Raw genomic sequence first — 17,344 nt, 5'->3', positions numbered from 1 at the left:
CTAACCACTCAGGGTAGTTTATACTAGTAGAATTTTGTTTCTTCGCTCTTTTTTCTTTTGCCAGTCCTGGGGCTTATACTCAGGGTATGAGCACTGTCCTTGGGCTTTCTCAAAGCTAAAGCTCTACTACTTGAGCCACAGCACTACTTCTGGCTTTTTCTGTGTATGTGATACTGAGGAATCCAATCCAGGGCCTCATGCATGCTAGATAAGCACTCTGCCACTAGGCAATGCTTCTGACCCCTCTGCATTCTTTATTAATACTGATTTTCAGTGAGTGCTTTTTCCATCTTACTGGTTCTAATTTCTTATATTTTTCATTTTAATTTGTTTCATAAGCCACATGTCCTCTAGTCTTAGTTTTTATTTCTCAATTTTGGGATGATAACATGTTTGTAAGGATAAAAAAGGTAAATTTTATTGGAATAAATGAAGTGACTTTCACCAGCAAAAAAAAAAGGAAGAGGTTCATTTAGCTAACAATTCTTGGAATAAAAGAGCCTGTTGGTGGCATCAGCTTGGCTCTGGTGGGGACCTCCTGGGGTTGGACAGGGACTCATGTAGGCAGAAAAAGCATACCACCCCACAGGAAGCTAGAGAAGGAATGGGGCCAGGGATCTACAATAACTTGCAAAAACTAGCAGGAATCCTGAGATGGTATTCTTTTTTACCTTAGGGCCTCTCCCAGGCTCACCTCCCTATACACGTATACCATGAAACCACTTGCATGTCTTGGGAGCCGCTGTGCTTCACAGCCAATGAGACTGCCAGTCTGAGACAGTGATTGTAGAGCTGGGGACTGGTGGAACTGACTCATGTTCTCATTTCAAAATGGTGAAAGGCAGCTTGAGGCCTTCCGTATTTCCTCTCTAGTACCTGCTTCTTGGCTTCCTGGTTCATGCGTCCCTGCTTAGAGCTGAGCATTCTGCCGCATGTTTTTCTGTCTTTACCAATTCCATCTGTTAACTTTTGAGACCCATGGGGAGCCTCCCATTAATTCCTGACACCTTGGCTTACCTAGTACAGGAGGATCATGGTATGGGATCTCGCTTCAGTACCCAGAGCCATAGGGAGAAGCATGTGACCAAAGGTAAGGAGGAGAGCTTTGTACAGACTGACCTGGAGACAGGCAAAATAGTCAGAACTACTCTGCTTGCCATTGCTTATCAGATCGCAGGCTCATTATTCTGTGAAGACTATGGGTTGATTTATTTTATTAGTGTTGTAAAGGTGGTACACAGAAGGGCTACCATTTCATAAGTCTTGTAATAAGTACGTTTCTGCTTTCAGTTATTAATTTTTTGCCAGTCCTGGGCTTGAGCTCAGGGCCTGAACACTGTCCTTGGACTCTCTCAAGGCTAGAGCTCTACCACTTGAGCCACAGCACCAAGTCTGGATTTTTTCTATGTATGGAGTACTAAGGAATCGAACCCCGGTCTTAGTGCATGCCAGGTAAGCACTCTACCACTAAGCCAAACTCCCAGCCCTCAATTATTAAATTTTTAAAAATTTAGGGCAGGTACCTTTGGCTATGCCTGTAATACTAGCTACTCAGGAGGCTAAGAGTTGTGGATTGGGATTCAAAGCCAAAGCCAGCCCAGGCAAGAAAGTCCTTGCAACTCTTATCTACAACTAACCTCTAAAAATCCAGAAGTGTCACTGTGGCTCAAAGTTGTAGAGACACTTGACCATGGTCAAGTCCTGACCACAAATTATAAAAACAAAAATACATTATATAAAGACAGTATATAGAGGGATTATAGTTACATAAATCATTTGTTTTTGGACAATGTTACACCTTCCTTTCCTCTTTTAGAAGAGCTTTTAGAAGTAGCTTGCTATGTTGGGTGTAACTGCATCAGCTTGCTTAAGAAATGAAAGCCATACAGATTGCTATTTTTGCTTTTAAAGAAAATGATTTGGAACTAGAGCCTGGCATTGCCCTCCATCTGACTGTATGGAACAGAATGCACTATCAAGGGAAAGGAATCGTGGTGCTTAACAGTGAGGTACTTTCTGTACTAATCTGCTGGGACAAGTGACAGTCAGACCACTGTCTGCCCAGAGAGCATTGAGGACTGGAGCTCCATGTGTTGTGCATGGTCTTAGCAGCCTCTGCAGCATCACAAGTGTGCATCGAACTGCCCATAATTTTTATTTGGGGAAAAGTTGGGGAGTGAAGGCTCAGGGAGCGGGCTGTGCTGGGAGCAGGCAATCCCTGCGACTCTGGCTACCTGTTCCTGTATCAGGATTCCTGGGTTCCTGGAGACCATGCAACTACCTTGGGAGGAAGGTGAGTTCAGGGGATCCTTTGGACATGCCCAGTGCTGTAGTCTCTATGGCTAGGTGGTCACTATGGGCTCTACACACTGGCATCTCAGGAAGCTGAAATGAGGTCCCCAGTACCTCCGCAGCCTGACTCAGTGTGTTCTGTGTGCTGGTTGTTTATGTTCTGGCTTCACCTGGCTGTGGCTCTTTGCTCTGTGTTGAACATGTGCAGGTGTACATGGGCTTGGTGACAGGTGGGGTGACCCATGAGCACAAGGTATGCAGGAGCTGTCAGGCACTGAAATGGAACCAGCTGGGCATGCAGGCTGAGAATAGAGATGTTCTCAGACTGTGGTACACTGCTGCTGTGATGGAAGTAGGTAGTATCTAACAGGGCAACCTGGAAACCCCAGTGCGCTGACTCTAGCACCCATGAGGTAAGCCCAGTCCCCAGGTGCTGAGCCTTCTGTGTGCATGGGTTATGAGAAGCCTTGCCCTTCTTAGAGGGATGCATTATTTTACCTTTGTTCTTGGCCCTACTTTCCTGGGTTGGCTGTGCCGCCCTGGGATGGCAGGTCACTATTATATTCACAGGGCTAGGAGACTTGTTAAGCCCAAGGAGCTGACATGTTCTCAGGGATCTTCTAAAGGCATCTGAGCAGAAATGTGTGTGAAATAGATTAGAGGCTCATGGCAGAGTATAGAGCATGGTATCCCGCTGGCTGCAGGTAGTGCTGACATCTGCAAAGGCCTCATTTTACAAAGATCATGACTACCACCACTGAAGAGCAGATTAGAGTCCCATGGCTGTGTGGACCAGTGGCCTGGCTCCTACCACTCAGGTATCCTTTTCTGTTGCTCTTGCTAAGCCGTTGTTTTTGTCTTCTCAATTCATTGTGTTTTTGTCCCTGTCATAGCTTTTAAATAGGCCTCCTATTCCTTTGTGCCTGCCCTGTAGTTGACGTGCCATCTGCTGGCTATTTCTCTTCTTCCTATTCAATATCTTATAGTGCTGCAAATAGGTTTGCAGCCCAGTTTTGGCATACTGATCACGAATGAAATCCTGTGTGGGGGAGGGTGGGGGTTGCAGTCAGTAGCTTGAAGATTTTAGGAAGCTGGCCCTCAGAAGGCAAATGTTGGTCACTGCCCATTGTATTCTTGCCCCTTAGAATACCACTGGTCTTGGGGTTCACTCTTTTAGATGTTACAGTTTGCCTCCTCCTTTGAGACCCAGTATGCAGAATGCCTGCTGTTTGCTGTGCTCACTGGCTCCGTAATTTGCTGTCTGTCCCATATGCAGTGGGTGGCGAGTCCTAAAAGTCTGTCTCCCCCTTGGAGTTTCTGTAGTACCTGTATAGCCTGAGCTCCCACCTGTCTTTCTGCAGTTATTGCACCAGACACACTAAGCTCTGTGTGTGAGCAAGGGGTGGGGAAATAGACTGTCCATTCTGTATTGAACATTGATGGAGCCTGAGCCCAAGGCCATGAAGTCTTTAGAAAGAGCAGATCTTTTACCAGAGCAATACCAGCAGCCTAAAGTGGTTGCTCTTGAATTTTCTGCCATTGTGATTTCTGTAACTTTGATCTGTATTTCTTGTGAAGCATCTCCTGAAGTCGGTGTTGACTGAGATTGCTGTCTTTCATAATATTCTTGGTTCTTTAGAGCTGGAGGCTGGACCTGTTGTTGATGCTTGTGCTTCTTTCTTGGGCTGGTGTCTTAGACATAACAGTCTTGCTGAGCCCTTCTCAATGGCAGGAGATGCAGATAGATCACATTCATATTCAATTAAATGTCCTATCTCAGAATGGACAGAGAGTCTTTAGGGCTGTTTAGAGGATTGGTGCATCTGGAGTTTGACAGCCCTTGATCATGTGGGGGGGGCTGGGGATTGAACCCAGTGTCTTCTGCTCACTGTGCAAGCATTCTACCAACTGGGCCCTGGTGGACTGATAAGAAATTCTTTTGATTGGCTGGCTATGTAACAGCACAGATTTTTTGCTTTGTGTGCAAAGGGTTTGCAAAGTGTCAACAGGACGTTTATTCAGAAACAGTATAAAGGGTCCATTCTGGCTATACAACCAGAGGTGGATTCTTTGCATGGTGGGTAAAGGGTTTTCAGCATGCCAGTAGGATGTTATTCAGGGGGAGCATGCATTTGTATGCATATCCCTTAAAGGTTTATCTGGGAAAGCTGGCTCTTCCTTTCTTTTCTTGGGGTTCTTTTTTCTCAGTCCTGGGGCTTGAACTCAGGGCCTAACCACTGTCCTTGGGCTTTCTCAAGGCTAGTGGTCTGCCACAGGAGCCAGAACACCATTTCCAGCCATTTCTGTGTATGTGGTACCAAGGAATCGAACACATCTCTTCATGCCTGCCAGGCAAGCACTCCCAGCTCAATCTTGGGATTCTTTAAGGCTTTATAGAGGCAAGTTACCATCCATCACTATGTGTACATACATGTCTACCCATCCTCTTCACTTGTGAACAGAAGCTGATGATAGCGTTCAGAAACTTTGTTCTTTTACAGCCCTAGCCTGTGTTTTGGCTCTTGGGTTCTGATAATGCCTCTCCTGGTTCTCTGACTGATGTAAGGCCTATGTTCAGCTTATGGTCAAATCTATATGCACCCTGGCTTGCTGTTCTCTGCCCAGGGCTCATAAGGCCTGCCCAGAGCCTCTCTGCTCTCCATTGTCACTGATGTTGGCAGGCACAGGAACTCAGCCACCCCAGGACATACCCTGACTTCTTGCTGCTTTTACTTTTGCCTTTGGATGAGCCTTAGGCCACAGTCATCAGGCTGACCATGAGGGATAGGCACTGAGCTACAGGGACAGTGAAGAGACAGGATTTAAGGAGCCTGTGCTGGAACTCCAGAGGCTTTCCTATTTGTGCCTCCTTCACATTGTTGAAAATATATATCACACTTTGCAGAGATGGTGAAGGGATCAGGTCCCCTCATGACCTGTCTAGATTCTGGGGTTCAGCATTGTCACCTGTGCTCAGACTGGCAGTGAGGAAATGAGAGTAATCTGTTAGTGGACATGTGCTGCCCTTTGCTCTGGCCTTGGTGTAAGCTGAGCAGCATGTGACTTCTCCCAGGTAGACATGGATATTATTGTAGCTTTCTACCAGTGGAAGATGAGCTCAAGCTTGACCTGCTACACAGTGGTAGAATTAGGGCTTGTTCACAGACTATCCAGCTTTCTCTGTGCACCTTCTGGTAGTCCGTAGAACAAACCAGAGCTAAGCTGCTGAGTGATGTGGGCACAGGTACTCTTCCCATCACTCTGCTTGACCACTTTAGCCAGCCATGCTGGGTTATTCAGAAGATAATCACATAAGCCTCCAAGTGCTACTACCCAGGCCAAGAAGTGCACTCCCCTGACTTCCGAATAGTGGCACTTGGCCTGGAAAGTCACCTGTTGCTGCCACTAAATCACTTGAATCCTGGTTTTCCCTGGATGTCTGCAGAACCTCCTTGGGTGCATACTGGGTCATTCTACTGGAGATGCCTATTGGGAAGCAATGCATTCTTTTTTTCATCCATTTTTATTGTAATTAATAGATGGGTTACATTATATTCACCAGATAGAGGGTGCATTACTTCACAAACATTGATACCCTTTCTCATGTCTTGTCCCCATTTCCCTTCCACCACCCATGCCCCGCATCTTGTTATCCCCCCTTCCCTATCAGACTTCAAATAACCAAATATGAATATATACAATATATCAGATAACCAGGAGAAATACTGTAACAATATAAGATAACCAAATGACAGCAAAAGAGATGAGAGATAACAGTACATTAAGGACAACAATCATTCATGATATGGCTCTTGTTTCTATATCCTGGAGGTCCTTTCATTTAGAGTCATTCTATATGGCCTTATGTATCTAGGATTTGTTCTATTGTAATTCTCTGCTAGGAGAGCCCAAGGTTTCTACTGATTATGACAAATGAGGGAAACCATTGAGCCCATGTTCCTTTGAGTCTGGCTTACTTCACTTAATATGATTTTTTCTCAGTCTTTCCATTTCCTTACAAATGGGGTAATGTCATTCTTTCTGACAGCAGCATAGAATTCCATTATGTATAAATACCACATCTTGTTGATCCACTCATCAACTGAGGGACATCTGGGTTGGTTCCATATCTTTGCTATGGTAAATAATGCTGCAATGAACATTGTTGTGCTGGTGGATTTAGTATGTCCTTGTTTCTGGACGATTGGGTAAATGCCAAGGAGTGGAATTGCTGGGTCACAGGGGAGTTCTATGTTTAGTCTTTTGAGGAACTGCCATACTGCTTTCCTTAGTGGTTGAACGAGTTCACACTCCCACCAACAGTGTAGTAGTGATCCCTCCGGGCCACATCCCCTACAGCATCTGTTGTTATTAAATTTCTTAATTATGGCCATTCTAACTGGAATGAGATGGAATCTTAGAGTTGTTTTGATTTGCATTTCTTTTATGACCAGAGATGTTGAGCATTTCTTCATGTGTCTATAGGCCATTCTTATTTCTTCTTCAGAGAAGACTCTCTTTAAGTCTTTGGCCCATCTTTTAATGGGATGGTTGTTTCTTTGGAGATTAGTTTTGGAGTGATTCAATTTTTTGAGCTGTTGATATATTTTAGATATGAGGCCTAGTGAAGATCTTCTTCTACTCTGTAGGCTTTCTAGTTAGTTTGCTATGTTTTTTGCCATACAGAAGCTCTGCAGTTTAATGCAGTTCCACTTATCCAGCCTTTCTCTGATTTGTTGTATTTTATGGTCCTTATTAAGAAAGTTTCAACCTGTGCCCAGGAAACCTAGTGTATCTCCTATTCCTTTTTTGTAAAGTTTTCAGTATATCTGCTTTCACCTTGAGGTCTTTGATCCATTTGGAGTTAATCCTGGTGTAGGGGGACATAAAAGGATTCTGCAGGTGCTTAACCAGTTCTGCCAGCACCACTTGTTGAAGAGGCTCTTTCTTCCATTCTATTTTTTTTGCTCCCTTCTCAGAGATTAGGTAGCCATAGGTCTGTGGGTTAATATCTGAGCCTTCAGTTCTATTCCATTGGTCTTCTGGGCTGTTCTTGTGCCAGTACGAAGCTGTTTTGGTCACTATTGCTCGGCAGTAGAGTCTGAAGTTTGATATTGAAATTCCTCCTGCACTGTTCTTTCTGCTAAGAATTGTTTTTGCGAAGATGGTGGCCTGAGTAGTGCTTGGTGTTGTGTCCCGCCTCCTGTGGCAGGGCTTAGTAGGTAGTTTTCCTACAAACAGTTTTAGGAGCAGTACAACCAGAAATAGTGGCATTCCTCTCAATACCAATATGCACTGGGTACAGTATTCAGACCTACACATCGATGTTCCAAAGGATTTAGCCAAGCCTGCCAGCACCATTTCTGATGAACCAGACACCTATATAAACGCCTGTCAATTTTAGTGAAAGGCCATGATAAGTCTGTATTGGACAGTTACGAATATTTTGCGATGCTTGCTGCTAAACAACTTGGTATTTCTGTTAAAGTACATGAACCTCCCAAGAAAATAGAACGATTTTCTCTGCTCAAATCAGTGCATATCTTCAAGAAGCATGGAATTCAATATGAAATGAGAACGCTTTATAGGTGTTTGGAGTTAGAACATGTCACCGGATGCACAGCCAAAGTCTACTTGGAGTACATTCAGCGAAACTTGCCTGATGGGGTAGCCATGGAAGTAACAAAGACACAATTAGAACAGTTACCAGAACATATCACAAAGCCAACCTGGAAAACAGTGCCAAAGGAGACAGAAGAAAGCAAGTCGTAATGCCACAAGACGCCCTGCCTGGCTTTGCAATGAGCCAGCCCATGCATGTGTTTCAGTGGAGTGAGCCACAGTGACCGTGCCTGTCCTCGTGCCCTGATCTGCAGGAACCAGGCATGGGACTTTAAGACAGTCTAGACTGCAGCAGACAGACTGTTTCATCTATTCTTGCATACATGGCATTTATTTCAGTTTTTATTTTTTATTTTTGCTAGTCCTGGGGCCTGACTCAATGCCTGAGCACTTTACCATTTGAGACACCTCACCACTTCTGTTTCTTCTATATATGTGATATATAGATCAGAACAGGTTCTTCATGCATGCTAGGCAAGCACTGCACTACTAGGCCAAACTCCCGGCCTTGATTTTAAAAAACATGAGAAACTTTTGTATAGTTTTTTAATTTTTTGTTGCTGTGCAATTGTCCATTTCTACTGGTTTTAATTTACATCAGAAAGTGAGTGTTTGAAGTGTTTTCTGTGGACTTGCTTTATTTTTAAATTTCTGGAAGGAATCTTCGTTTAGGGAACACTGAGCAGCTAAAGGTTTCACATTCCCTCTCGTAAGGCTGGCATAGGGTACATGGGAGCAGTGACAGCAAAGCTCCGCATAGAAGCTTATGCTTCAAAAAGGGTATAGGCGTTGCAACCACAAGGCACCTGAGCTTTGGCTTTTATGAGGTTTACAAGTCTATTAAACAAACATGGGCCAAGAAGGCACATTAGTACAATTATAACCAAAGATCCGGCCAGCGTTGAAATCAGTGTGGTCAGCCAGGGGGACCAATCAAACCATTCTTGGTACCAATTGCTACTCAATCCTTTTTTCTCTCCTCTATTCCTTTTCTTATTTCATCTAAATTTTTACTAACAATCCCAGAATAATCAACATAGAAACAGCATTCCTCTCCCAAAGCTTTACATAACCCTCCTTGTAGAAACAGGAGATCCAGGCCTCACGTGTTTTGCAGAGATACCTGGGCCAAAGATTCCATAGATTTTTGTATATACCCGATTGAGGTTTCCACCTTATCTGTTTGCATCCTTAGTTCCGAAAATCCCTGTTGCTGTAGGACTAAGGAAGGTGCACCTAACCCTGCTCCTGCAGCGCCCAACCCTACAAGGGTTGTGATAGCTAATGCAGTAAGCGGCTCTCTTTTTATTCTCTGACAGTATAATACATGGGGAAGTAAGGTTACCATGGCACAAGATTTGTTAAATGTAGGATTTCAGCAGCGACACATTGGGTCAAGCCTGTGGATTGGCAGAGCCAGAATACCCCTTTTCCCAAGGGCACTAGCCATTTACCCTTGGTGCAGTTACTCCAACTCTCGGGAGCATATATGGCTTTGATGCATGTTATATTGGTCATCTGTAAGGGGTAAGTTTGTCCCCCATCTCGATTTGGGTGGGATCCCCTCCCCTGCATTTGTTTGGGGATGTCTCAGTGGAGTAGTTTCCCTTCCATCCTAATGCCTCATAAAAAAGGGGCGCATGGGAAAGACACATGAGGCAGTAAGATCTGGGTGAGTTTGATTTGGCGCCTGAAATGCTAAATGCACGGTTGACATAATGATCTCCTTGCCCTCTGATAATTTTCGTGTGGGGAGGAAGTCCTCTTTTTCTACATGAGGAGGAGGATGTGTGACGCGGGGAGAGGGAAGAGGTGGGAATGACTGTTACCCCGTCAGATGGTGGGGCAGGTGGCAGGAGTCCCACCATCTGTGGTTTGTGTGTAGGTCAGATTGTTCTCCGTATATGGAACAAAAAGGCCTGTATCATACCCACTCTGATACAATCCCTCCCTCTCTGTCCCTCCTCCAAAAAGGTAATCTCTAAAGGGTTGCACCTGCAACTATTACAAGGGCCATATACAGGATTAGCAGCCCCTCTTCCCAACAGGATCTGTTGTACAGTTATCAGTCCCTTTTGGATGATCCAGTATCCGGTCCCTGTGCTTTCACACCCCCAGTTAGCACACTAATAGCATTCTGGCCCTCCACAGTTACTCAGGTCCCATACTGTTCGATTGCTTCCTGAGCACACATAGAATGAAGTTTTCTTGAGGGCTGCCCTTTTCAGGACATGGGAACATCCCATGGTTTGGGGGTCCGAGACCTGGGGGAGGGAGCATCCTTGTCGACCTCTGCACTCAGGTCTCCCTTGGTGCTCAGGGATCCAGTCCCCAATGTCCCAGGACCCTCTAGCCAAATCACACAGGTCGAAGACCAGCTCGGGCCACCAAGTCAGAGGTGCAGCATCATCCCTAGTGGTGCTGTTGATGATCTCTCCATTGGCAGGGTTGATTATTGCCCATGTTACCCTTTGGGGTTGATGCGGGTTGGTCTTTCCTTCCAGTAGCGGGGAGATCAGGATGATCAGAGCAATTATTTGAAGCATTGTCACCTGAAATTTTAAGGGAACATAAAAGTTCCTCAAGGGTAGCCCTTGGGGGTGATTAATAGTTACTTTGGTATTGTTCTTTTTACTTTGGTTATTATCCTGTTTTTTCTTTCTAAAGACAAGTTGTGACCACCATAGTTGTTTCCTTTTCTTGTTGGGTATCTTCTCCTTGGGCATCCTCCTGTACAAAAGGAGTAGGCACAAACTTAAGGTTTCAGGCCGGGAGCCAAATTGAGGTAGTTTCCCCTATGGGGAAAACACACCCAAAGCCTTTGCCCATGGTGATTAGGGGATGGGCTCCTCTCCATTGCTGTGTCAGGGGATCCTTCCACCTGACTTTGGCTTGAGGTTTGAGGTATAAATGACCCCAATGTTTTTGAAATTTTGATTCTGTGGTTCCTTTGGAAAAATTTAAAATATTGAGGGTAAACAGGCCAATTGTAATTGTAGTTGGGGGCTTATCTCCCCTTTTTGTTTTATTAATTGTTCCTTAAGTCATTGATGGGGTTTTTTTCTACAATTGCTTGTCCTTGGGAGTTATAAGGAATTCCTGTAATATGCTTGGTATGCCATCTGTTAAAAAAATTGTGTCATTCCCCTGCTGATAAAGCAGGGGCCTTATCGGTTGTGACTTGTGCTGGTAGGCCCAAGGTGGCAAAGTATTGGAGAAAATGAGCTTGTGAATGTCTTGTTTTTTTCTCCCATATGTTCTGTAGCCCAGGGGCCTCCTAAATAAGTATCCACAGAAACAAAGATATACTTAAGCTTTCCAAAGTTTGAAAAATGGGTAACATCTGTTTGCCAGAAGACACTGGATTTTAAGGCCTCTGGGGTTTACCCCTGGTGGCTGTAATGGGGGTATCCTCAAAAAGGGCTGGCAGCTTTTACAGGTGTGTATTATCTTTTTAAGATCCTTGATGGGGATGTGAGGAAATCTGTATTGTAGGCCTCTCCAATTAAGATGGGTGGGTTCATTTAATGCCCCCGCCTCCTGTAGGCTAAATATTTTTGGGCCCATAGTCAATTGGTCGACCCAGTCATTTCCTTTTGCTAGGAATCTGGGGAAGCTTGGTATGCCCCTGCATGTGGTAGATAAAGAAGGAGGCTTCCCGCCCTTCTGGTAGGCCTTTAAGGGTAATCATAAGTGGGGAAAAGGGATTGATATCCAGCCTAATATGTGACTGTGGTAAATGAGGAAGTAGGTTAACCATATAAAGACTGTCGGAATAAAGGTTGAGGGGCTCTTGAATATCTTAAAGGGCCATGATCACGGCAAACATCCCCTTATATTGTGCTGGTCTCTGGCAGGGTTGAAATCTCTGTAAGCTTGGGGTTTCCTGGTTAGGCTGGAAGGCCCCGTACACTGAGCCAGCCTTTCCTCCATCGGTAAGGACCGATATAGCATTTGGGATAGGCTTAGATGTCTGTAATGAGGGTACTCGTAGTGGCAATCTCCACAGCATGGTGGCCCATTTGGACAGGCCATTATGACAGTCAGTGTGCCCCAGAAATCCTTCCAAGGTGAGGGCCAGATGGGTTTTGGCCCGCGAAAGCCATTCAATATCAGCCTTTTGGTAGGGGAAAACGATGGAATGGGGATCAGAACCATAATGTCCCTGTGCTTGTGTTCTCCCTTTTATAACAGCATTAGCTAGCTGATCAACTTGAGATTATACCTGGGGTACCCCTCCTACGGATGTATGGATCCGTTCTAGAGGTTCTCCATCCTGTGTCAGAACTATAGAGATTAAGGAGCTATTGGCAAACAGCCAACAGGAAAAAGACCTTCCTTCCCTATATTGTTTAAGGGAGACTTGATTTAGGGCCTTCTGAATCTGTAAGAGTGACGTCTGATGGCATTCAGAGAGGGAAATGACATTTTGAGTGCTTTGGCTTTTAACAATTCAAAAAGGGGTATAAGGGTTTCCTTGGAGATAGGAATCCAGGGTAGGAGCCAATTAATTTCTCCTAAAAGGCTTTGCAATTGCACTAACATCATAGACGCAGGGACATCCAACAAAGGTTTGAGAGGGCTAGCCTGGGTCAGTGTTAAACTTGGAAAGGGAAGACCTTTTGAACTTTATCAGGGGCTATGGAAAAGCCTCCATTTTGTAATATTGTAAGGACTTGGGTTAATGAGCCCTCCAAGCAGGCAGGATTTTTATGGCCTAAAATTATATAATTCATATATATGAATTATATATGTATATACATATATATACATATACACAAACAAGGGAGGTATGCAAAGTTAACACCGGGTTTAAGAGGGTGGCCAGGTATTGTTGGCAGAAAGCAGGACTGTTGCCATCCCCTGCGGCAGTGGTCCATTCAAACCACCGGTCAGGTTGAGAAAAATTAAGAGGGGATAGAAAAGGCAAACTTTTCACAATCATCTGGGTATAATGGGATTGAAAAGAAACAGTCCTTAATATCTATTACAACAAGGGCATAGTCAGCAGGAATGGCAGAAGTCCAGGGCATACCCCTTAAAGAGGTGCCAGCCAATTCCATTCTTTCATTGACCCTGCAGAGGTCTTGAATTATGCACCATGCTCCAGAGGCCTTTTGAATAACAAATACAGTGGTGTTTCATGGGCTCAGGGAGGGGCATACATTTCCTTGGGCAAGTTGTTCTTTCACTAGAAGATCTAAGGCCTGAAGCTTGGGTTTGGTCAAAGGCCATTGCTCCACCCAAACAGGGCCCCCTAGTCTCCATCTAATGGGGGGCACTCGGGGGGCAGTGGCCTCTAGGATTGGGGGTGAATCTGAACAGGCTTTTTAGGGTCCTGCCAATAATTGTAGAGATTTAAAAAACTCCTTTTCCTTGACCTCCTTCATGTCCCAACTAAGTCTCTGTGCTTCCTCTCCTTGTATGAGATCCTGATAAAAAGCACGATGGTCAGTGGTAATCACTGTGTCCATTTTTCCCAATAGGTCTTGCCCTCGCAAGTTGGCTGTAAGGCCTTTTGCCACTAGGGGATGTATCTGCCCTTGATCTCCATCTGGGCTCTTCCTCTGGATGAAGGCAACTGTTTGTCTAGAGCAACTGTTGCCTCCTACTCCCAAGATCGAGGGTCCTTCCATAAGTTTCCAATCTGGGGGCACCTCCTCTTCTCTGAGTACTGTCCGGTCTGCCCCTGTAACTATTAGGCAGTGAAATCTTTTCCATTTAAGAAAATAGTCATTTTGGGTCGTAATCCCTCTAGTAAGGGCACAGTCCAGTTAGCCTGTGTTACCTTGACCTTTAAATCATTTCTTGTTCCCGGTCTGGAGTGCCCCCCTTCGTTTGACGGGGCTGGGGGGTGCCCCTCTCTTAGTTTAAAGGCTTTCCTTCCAAGTCAAATTTAGATCTACAGTCTTTCTTCCAATGGAAGCCTTTCTGCATCACGGGCAAGGCGTGGGTGGGGGTTTTAGCCCCCCAGGTCTGTTAGTGGGGGATGCTTGTGGGCAGTCCCTTTTGAAATGCCCCTCCTGTTCGCATTTAAAACATGTTCCTTTCCCTGGGGTTCTCAACATCCCTTGCCTTTGAGGAGCTAGGGCTTGGGCCCGCAAAGCCTGAGCCAGTGTTTGGGACTGATGTTGGTGTGTGCCTATATCTTGGGAAGCTACCACCCATCTACTCATGGAACTCTCCCTCAATCCTGCGCAGGCCATTCGATGATCAGCATTTATCCCCTCCCAGACTAATAGCTTTATGAACTCATCCCAAAGGTTTCCGGGTGGGGGAAGCTTATGCTGACGCTCTGTTGAACCTGGTCTATGAACTCTGGGAGAGGCTCCATGGCCTTTTGCCTTACCTCCGCTATGGGGGAATTCTGTGGGCCCCTCATCCAGCTTATACCATGTTGCAAGCCCAGCATTTCTCACCTGATCACAGTAAGGGTCGCCTAGGCCGTACCCCCATTGGAATATCCCTCCCCAGTTCCTGATAGCATGGAGTAGGTGATCAGGATAGGTGGCCGAGCATGTCAATTGGCCTCTGCCCTTGTTCGGCATCCTCTTTGAAGAAGGCACACCATTTGATGTATTGGGAGCTGGTAAGGACCGCCTTAGCCTCCTCCATCCAGTCTTTAGAAACACAGGGATGGTAGGCAAGATCTGGCAATAGAGTCAGGGCCCAGGGAGAGTTGGGCCCATCCTCACTTACAGCCTTACTGTAGATCCTTAAGGTCCTCAGCCTCCCATGGATACCACTCAAGGGGTCTATTGCCCCCGGGAGCCAAATTGACCAGACAGGCCTAGGGAAGGTGGCCCCTATCCTGCTACTTTCGCCCCCAGAGGGCCTTGGTTTTACAATACAGGTTTCCGCATAGGTCCCCTCTCCCATTTTCTCAGCTGTGGGTCAGTCACAAGGGCTCAAATCTCTTGAGTCCTTCCTCAGAGCTGTATAGGAAGGGTTTCCTGGCCCTCTTTCAGGGGCATAGGGTGGGGTCCTGATCCCTTTTTGCTCATATAGGTCAGGAGGGGTGACAGTAACTTGTCTGTACTTTTACTTTGTGAGCCTCAGTCATATCAGCATGTTCTGCATCAAATTTAGCCCATTCCTCCTCCTTGGTTTTCTTCCCCTTATCCCCCTCTCCTGCTAGGTTTTGGCCCTCATCTTCTTATGGCTCTGTTCTCACAGGGGGTGGTATTGTATCCAGATGGAAAGAGGTTTGGAGTGCCATAACAGTGGGGTAGAAGCCCAGGGGTGGAGGGGTAATCCCCAAAATCCTTTCCCTTTCTTTGGCTGGTTTTTCTACTCTGGACAATGTGATTCAAGAAAAGAGATTGGCACTAGGAAGCCAGGGGGCGAGGGAAAGGATGATATCCCATGTCTTGAGAGCGTTCCCATCAGACAGCTCTAAACACCTAGATTTGAGCATAAGCCGTTGTGCTTTTAAAGCTGGCTCCTCTTTGGGGGATATTGCATTACCCATACTGAGGGTTTTACTTACCCTGAGAGACTGCTTGCTTAGCCTTGGCCGATTTTCTCCTTCTAGCCCCCCATTGGGCGCCAGATGTTGGGTCCTTAACCTGTCCCAGAAAAGGGCGGGTTGGGTCTGAGGAAAGGTAAGTACGCTGCCCTCCCCATTCCCCTGGTTCCCAGAGACACTCAGACTCAGCGGGGAGTCAAGCAGGAACTCGTTTAGCACACAGCACAATCTTATTAACACCACAAACTACAAAAGAAAAAAAGGAAACTAACCAATCATTTTAAAGACCACCTTGGAATGCTTGAACTTTCTAACAGGTGTTTTGGGTGTTCATGTGCTGTCCATGCCTTTATGTGTCTCACCTGACCTTTTTTCCCAATTGGGTTTGGACACAAATAACTCAGGCCTCACCCTTTTTACTTCCTCTCAGCGCCATCTTTTGTTGTACACATGTGCCCTATAGGTGCCTTCGAACCCACAGATAATACTATGTTAAAGAGGAGTGGAGAGAGTGGGCATCCTTGTCTCGTTCCTGATTTTAGAGGGAATGGCTTTAGCTTTTCACCAGTAAGTATAATACTAGCTGTGGGTTTGTCATACACAGCCTTTATTATACTGAGGAATGTTCCATGGATTCCTAGTTCCTCCAGAGCTTTTAGCATAAAGGGGTGCTGGATCTTCTCAAATGCCTTTTCTGCATCTATTATGACAATCATGGGATTCTTGTCCTTGCTCCTGTTGATGTGTTGAATTATATTAATTGACTTGCGTATGTTGAACCAACTTTGCCTCCCTGTGATGAAACCTGTTTGATCATAGTGTATATTTTTTGATGAGTTGTTGTAGATGGTTGGCCAGTATTTTGTTGAGAAGTTTTGCATCAATATTGATCAAATAAATGAGTCTATAATTCTCCTTCTTTGATGAAACTCTGGTTTTGGGATGAGAGTTATAATGGCTTCGTAGAATGAGTTTGGCAAAGAGCCTTCATTTTCAATTTCATTGAAGAGCTTGAGGACTATTGATGGGAGCTCTGATTTGAAGACCTTATAGAATTCAGCTGTGAATCCACCTGGCCCTGGGCTTTTCTTGGATGGAAGGTCTCTTACTGCCATTTCTATTTAAGTGGTTGAAATGGTTCTGTTTAGATTAGGTCTTCTTGGTTCAGTGTGGGTATGTTAATATTAGCTAGAAATGCATCCATTTCTTCTAGATTCTCAAATTTGTTGGCATAAAGTTTTGAAAAGGATTCCTTCAAGATGCTCTGGATCTTGGTAATTTCTCTCATGATATTACCATTCTCATCTGTGATTTTGTTTATTTTAGTATGCTCCCTTCTTTTTTTGGTAAGATTTGCTAAGGGTCTGTCAATTTTGTTAATTTTTTCAAAGAACCAACTCCTTGTTCTGTTGATTCTTTCTATAATTTATTTGGACTCCATTTAATTCTGCTTGGATTTTAATAATTTGCATCCTTCGATTAGGGTTGGTTTGTTGCTCTTTTTCCAAGAGCTTAAGGTGTAACATTAAATAGTTGTTTTGTGATTTTTCCAATTTGTTAATGTAGGCACTCAGAGCTATAACTTTTCCTCTGAATACTGTCTTTGCTGTGTCCCAAAGGAGCTGGTATTTTGTGTGCTCCTCATTGTTAAATTTCATAAACTGTTGAATTTATGTTCTGATCTCCTTGATGACCCATTGGTGATTCAGCAATGTGTTGTTCAATCTCCATGAGTTACAGGGTTTTCGTTGGTGGAGACTGGTGTTCAGTTCCAATTTGATGCCTTTGTGGTCTCAGAGAATGCAGGGAATGATTTCAGTGTTTCTGAATCTGACCAGGTTTGTTTTATGCCCTAAAATGTGGTTTATTTTGGAAAATGTTCGATGTGCTGCTGAAAAAAATGTACATTGTTGGGGTTTTTAGTCCTCAGTCCCTCCCGACCTGCAGGAAGGATAGGGAGAA

At 44.9% G+C, this 17,344-nt stretch overlaps 1 pseudogene; it reads left to right on the top strand.

Moving 5' to 3' along the window:
* The first annotated feature begins 7,456 nt into the window (after nt 1-7,456).
* On the top strand, nt 7,457-8,064 carry LOC150064994 (small ribosomal subunit protein uS10m pseudogene; annotated as a pseudogene).
* Nucleotides 8,065-17,344: the final 9,280 nt, after the last annotated feature.

Source organism: Megascapheus bottae, chromosome 3, assembly GCF_031878675.1.
Source record: "Megascapheus bottae isolate mThoBot1 chromosome 3, mThoBot2.hap1, whole genome shotgun sequence".
Classification (NCBI taxonomy): domain Eukaryota; kingdom Metazoa; phylum Chordata; class Mammalia; order Rodentia; family Geomyidae; genus Megascapheus; species Megascapheus bottae.
This window is presented reverse-complemented; position numbering and strand designations above follow the sequence as displayed.